The following is a 6088-nucleotide window of genomic DNA, read 5'->3' as shown; positions in this document are numbered from 1 at the left end:
ATATTAACTACTTTACAAATCTTCACCATAGCCCAGCCCCACCACAAGGTAAAATCAAATGGACATTATTTACTCATTATTAGAGATATGTCTTTTGTTAAAATCATTAAACCCAAATATTATTTTCTCCAGGTCATTAGTTTGGAAATTTTCTTATAAATGTTAATAATATACTTAGCTTCCTGTGAGACCTTATAATCGTATTAGTTATTTTACTCTCTTCACCTTGGGCATTTAGGATCTTGAGTTTAATATCTCTGAAATTTACGAAGCTTGTCTAAAGAGGCGGCCACAGTGGTTTAACTTATTTGTTAAATAGTAACTAGATTTTGGTTGATTTCTCATCTGTCCAGAATTCTTGAACTTCAAATTGTCACATTCCTCCCAATTTTCTTAAGGCAAATCTCTGTTCTTCAGACACTTGAGACAAGTATGTTTCTTCAAAGCAATTCTAAAGTTCAAATATAGCACATTTCTAACCATCTGCTTCTACAAAACTTCAATGAATGTTTCAAACAACAAGTTTTCTATGTCCTATAGCTAGAAGCAACGTCTGCATATCCTTCCCGTAAGAAACAGGTAAGGCTTCTATTTATTCAGCAATATATAAGTAATAAGTTGAGAGAGGCATGGAATTGACAAACTGTTTATTGCATAAAAATTTATAATTTTTTCATTTCCTCAAGGTTATCATTGCATTTCATAATTTGCCAAAACTTTGTTTTACTTTCAAGAATCAGAAAACACTTATGTAACTACTCTTTGAGTACGACTAACTTTCCATGCTGTTACTGAACAACACAAACCCAACATTTTGAGTTCTTGACAGCACTCTGCTTAGAAATGGCGTAGACCGCGCACTGATTTTTCCATTCACTATGCAAGCCTCGAATTAATAAGACAGATTTTTTTTATGAATGACCTATAATTATAGTCTTTCACTAATCTAATTCAAATTGGTGTCTCCTATAGTAAGTACAAAATAGCTGGATTTTACTCTCCACGAAAAAGTGAGATCCAATCTCTCTTCCAGATAAGCCAGAGCCAAAGTTGTAAGATCCAGCTGACGTGAACGCATTTCAATGGCCTGAGATTGCAGGGTGAGAAACTTAGAGCTATGTTCAGGGCAAATTTAAAAGCCAAGCAAGGAGTCTACCTGACGGATGAATGCAAAGAGGCTGAGCAGAGAGCTAGGATCCAGCAATAAGGCAACAGGGACATGGAACAAGAAGAAGAATGTACTCAGGATGTTATTGGAGGTAGAGCCTAGATAAATCTCTAGATACCAAATAGCATGTATAGACTCTTTTTATACAGCACCCATGGCCTTAATAGGAAATTTAGGGGGCTCACCAAAATATATTGACATTGTTTTTTAAAGATGAGACTCAAAATTTTAAGGTAAATCTGGCGTAGATTTTCTGGAGATGGCACAAACCCTAAAATCTTTAGAGTTAACTTTTCTCTTTTGGGGAGTTTCTCTCCTGTTATTGATTGAATTATGCCTCCCCCAAATTCATATGTTAAAGCCTTAATGCCCGGTGTGACTGTGTTTGGAAATAGGGCCTTTAAAAAGTACGGTTAAGTAAGGTCAGAAAGTTGAGGCCCTAATTCAATGTGAATGGTATCCTTATAAGAAAAGGAAGGGACACCAGGGCTGCGTACACACAGAGAAAATGCCATGCGAGGACAAAGTGAGAAGGCGGTCATCTGCCAGCCAAGAAGAGAGGCCTCAGGAGACACCAGTATATCAACACTTTGATCTGGGACTCTCATCCTCCAAAACCGTAAGAAAATAAATTTTTGTTTAAGCCTCACAGTCTGTGATACAGGCACATCTTGGAGATGTTGCAGGTTAGTTTCCAGACAACATAATACTCACAATAAAGTGAGCATCACATTAAAGCAAATCTTAATCTTTTTTTGCTGTAGAGGGTTTTGCTTACAAGATTTAAATATGCAACACCTATAAAGTGCAATAAAGCGAAGTGCAATAAAACAAGTTATGACCCTATTTTATTATGGTAGCCCTAAAACACTAAGATATCTGAACCTACCATATAGATATTAGACCAATTTTCATATATCCTAAGAGAATACACTTAAAAATATGTGAGTACTTTTATTTACCATTCTGGCATCTAATTTAACAAATATTAGTTCGTTTTCAAGGAAGTAGCATTTCTCTAAGTTCTTTTATAAGCAGTAAAAAACTATACAAGCAAAGAGTATCATTATTATTTTTAGTTGCTTCTGCATTCTTTGTTAACACTTCTACTGTTACAAGATTAGTCGCTCTGTTAACATCATTTTTAGTGGTATGCAAACTGATGAGTAGATCATCTTCACTTCCAAGCTTACACTTAACTCCTCAAGCTTCCACTCTTGGGCCCCAATGGTGATACCTTTTCTTTTTGTACCTTTTTTAGGTCCACTATCACTGTCACTTTTTCTTCTATTCTCTTACTTATGAATTTATTCTACTGATATTTATTAAGTACCTATGAATGTTTCAGGTGCTGTATTAGACACTGAGTATAGATACTTTTCCTACTCGCATGAAATATATAGCCTAGTGGAGGATACAAAAGAGGAAAATTAACATAAATACATAAGTATAACTTGTCATATGCACTATGAAAAAATGCATAAAGTGCAGTGATAGAGAATAATGAGGGGTGGGGGATGTTAGGCAAAAAGGTTTCTAGTGCTTGATATGACCAATGCCATTTAAGAAGCAAGTTATTCTCAGTGACTGCTGGAGAGAGGTGGGCCCATAACACCTGAAAGGCATGTTCTTACCTAGATAAGTAGATCCATTAAGTTGTTTACTGCTTTGGAATATATGGCTCTTAACAAGCATGTGCCACTTGTCTATAAGCCACCTGTGTTCCCGGAGGCTGTATGTACATATCAAGGCCCCTCCCCTTTCAGGTACAGAGATCTACCATCTTGCTGTTGCCCAAGACTCTGCTTCTGTCCTTAAGTTCCCTTAATGAACTCTGTTTAATTCTGGACTTGTCAGCCTCTTTCTTTGGTTTCTGGGCCCCGTCCTTCTTTGGAGGTCAGTTCCAGAATACCCCAAGAAATTTTCCCGAATTGGAGAGTATGGATATCCTACCATAGTGTTTAGAGAAGGCCTCTGGTCTAGTTTAAGGTAATGCTAGAAGCTGCTGTAACAGATAAGCTGCAAAACGTCAGTGGTTTAACACAAAAGATTTTTCTTTCTCACTCACATATAATCCAATCAGTTGTTTAGTAGGCAGCCTTCCACATAGCGATTCAGTGACCCAAGCTCCTCTCTTCCCCTTCTGTCTCTAACAACTCCTAGAAACTCAGAGTCCTTCCTTTTGTTTCAGCCAATGGACCGAAACAGAGAGGAGAAAAAAGCCAAGGCCACTTTTTAAACCCTGCAGCACAGAAATGGCCACATCACTTCTGCACACATTCCACTGGTGAAAACTATTCACAAGACTCCATCCAGATGCAAGAGGAACTGGCAAATGTGGTCCCTGGCTCAGCCACTTCTCAGAGACAACTATACGCTATGGAAAGGGAACACAAATGTTGTTGGGGATGTGGCCATCTCTGCCATCGCTTCTCTCTGAGGAAAGGACATTGCAGAAGAAACATGAAGGATAACAAGAATCCGACCTGTGAAGAGCTGTGGGAGAGTGGGTCTAGCCAGCGTCGAGACCTAAAGAGCTTTCTGTGCTCAGAGATTGGAAAGAAGAAACTGAAGCGAAGTGGGTATGGAAGAAAAAGAATTTACTGACGGTGAAGTAGAAAGAGAACAGACCTGTGAGTGTCATAGGCCATACTGAGGAGTTTGGATGTTTGCATCATTAAAATATCAAAATGTTTTTAGCAGCATACTAGTCTGATCCAAGTTATTTTTGAAAAATATGCATCTAAAAGTGATGAGAAGATTGGCAAGAGACAAGAGATGAGGTTGACAGACCAAAACTAAGACTTAAAAATGAGACTCTATTATTGTCTAAGCCAAAGACTAATGTGGATTGAGTGAATGCAGAGACTGAAAATGGAAAGGACAGAATTTGGCCTCCCCAAGAAACATAGTGGGTCATTTGCTTGACCAATGTGCACATCTTGCTCATCTGTTGGGAGGCATGTGGCACGTGGGTAGCTGCCGGACCTTGCATTTAGGCAATAGTCGGACATATCCTGAAGTCCTGGGACTCAGGTGGCCAGAAAGGGAGGCCCCAAAGTGATGCGAGAAGAGACATATAAAGGATAGAAAAGATAGCAGCATCCTCATATTCACATTTAGAAATTCTCAATGGCAGTTTAGAAGATAAATATTAACAAACCAGAATGAAGAAATAGATGGTTAGTACCTTTTATTACCATGGATATGAACACAGGCAAAAAATAATAACAATCTATGTTTCCAGAGCAGCCGTGTTTATTGGTGTTTTTCAGGCTTAGGCAGTAGAATGTCTTTTCTTCATCTGGACTTTCAGAATATTGCTGTGGACGAGAATTTTAAATGTTAAGGGACATGCAGCCCTTATTTGATCTAAGACTGGTTTTGAAAAGTAAAACTGTTAGAGTTCCTTTCACACATTGAAATGTCTTACCACATGAGACGTATCTGAGTACCAAAGGATCTGAGAAAAGAAGGTGAACATAATTTCAAACGTAAAGGATCAGTGAGGATGTTCACCTCTCGGGATTCAGTGTGTTGGTCTCCCAATTTACCTGGAGGATTATCTACCAGCTTAGCTGCCTCTGAGAAATTTTCTGAGGAAAGAAAACTAACCCCTTAGCCTATTTCAGAAATTCATGGAAAGGGGGTTCATTAATGCTCCAATATATTTCTGGTGTATTTGAAATAACCCAAGATTCTACATGCTGTGTACATGATGTTTTGCAAGAACACAGAAGACTTTCTTTCTGCCTCAAAAGGCTAAGATATAGGTGATTTGAAAAAGGACATTGGAGGGCTTTACCTAAGGCAGGCAGCCCATCTGACATAGAAGCTATTCCATTCACAGCACTACGTATAACAGCAGAAAAACGGAATCCAATGTGAAATTATGGTAGTAAGGAAAGAATAATAATTATAATTTCTGAAAAAAAAAATGCTCACTAAGAAGTGAAGCTTGGTAAGCCCTTTCTTGGAAACTCTAGATAATTCTACTAAACTTCCACATTTAAATGGTATTAATGATATGAATACTTAACTAAATACTCTGGCAGTTTTCATTAAAGCTTTTGAAGAGGATCAAAGTCACCAGCGTGTGGATATGGGCAGATTCTGATTTTAAAAAAAAAATTTTAAAAAACAGTAATCGTGTGTGTGTGTGTGTGTGTGTGTGTGTGTGTGTGTGTGTGTGTGTGTGTGTGTGTTTTACCTAGTTTATTGGCCACAAGGACCTCAGTCCTCTTGCAAGAACCTTTGTTGAGCTGTTTTGGGAACAGGCTGACTTGCCAAGTACAATTAACAACTGCGAAGGGTTGTAAACCACAGACATGCCTCTCTGCAGGTTCCAAACTCCAAGAAAAAAATAAGAAAAAGAGATTTTTAAAAAGAATAAGAAAAAGAGATTTTTAAAAAGAAAAGAAAAAGACAACCCTTTTGTCTTCATTTGCAAAGGCAATCTTATGGACTAGGAAGTTTAACCTAGGAACTAGAAAATTTAGATTGTCTTGCCAGTGGGATGACTCTGACAGAGTGTTTAACCCCTCCGAGCCACTCCTTCCATTTCTACAAAATGAAGGAGTTGAAATAAATGACCTCTAAACTGACTCTTTTCCCTTCTAATATGGAGCCTCTCAGACACAGTAATGGATTGAAAGCTTCATGTTGAGCAGGCAAAGTCAAGAGAAAGCACCATTTAGGAAGGTCTTTGAAGATGCCGGCAGGCTTCGAGGCTTTGTCTGTGCCCTCCTGGATGAGAGAGCCGCATTTGGAGGCTCCGTGTTGCAGTGCTGATCTTCCACCTGCAGACTGAACCTTTTACACCCTCAGAGCTCCAGCCAGCGTTAATTAATGACACCGTCTGCACACATGGGTGGTGGATCAGTGGCAGTGCTTCAGAAACCCCCAGTACGGAGCCAAAAG

The 6088-nt window shown here is 38.6% G+C and overlaps 1 long non-coding RNA gene across 1 annotated transcript; it reads left to right on the top strand.

Annotated features, from left to right (window-relative positions):
• Positions 1–207: 207 nt before the first annotated feature.
• On the top strand, positions 208–5257 carry LOC120594522 (uncharacterized). Its single transcript, XR_005650590.1, has 2 exons — positions 208–579; positions 3360–5257. It is a non-coding gene; the product is annotated as an uncharacterized LOC120594522 (long non-coding RNA).
• Positions 5258–6088: the final 831 nt, after the last annotated feature.

This window comes from Pteropus medius, unplaced genomic scaffold, assembly GCF_902729225.1.
Source record: "Pteropus medius unplaced genomic scaffold, Ma_sr-lr_union100, whole genome shotgun sequence".
Lineage (NCBI taxonomy): Eukaryota > Metazoa > Chordata > Mammalia > Chiroptera > Pteropodidae > Pteropus > Pteropus medius.
The sequence above is the reverse complement of the archived record's forward strand: the minus strand, read 5'-3'. Positions and strand labels throughout refer to the sequence as shown.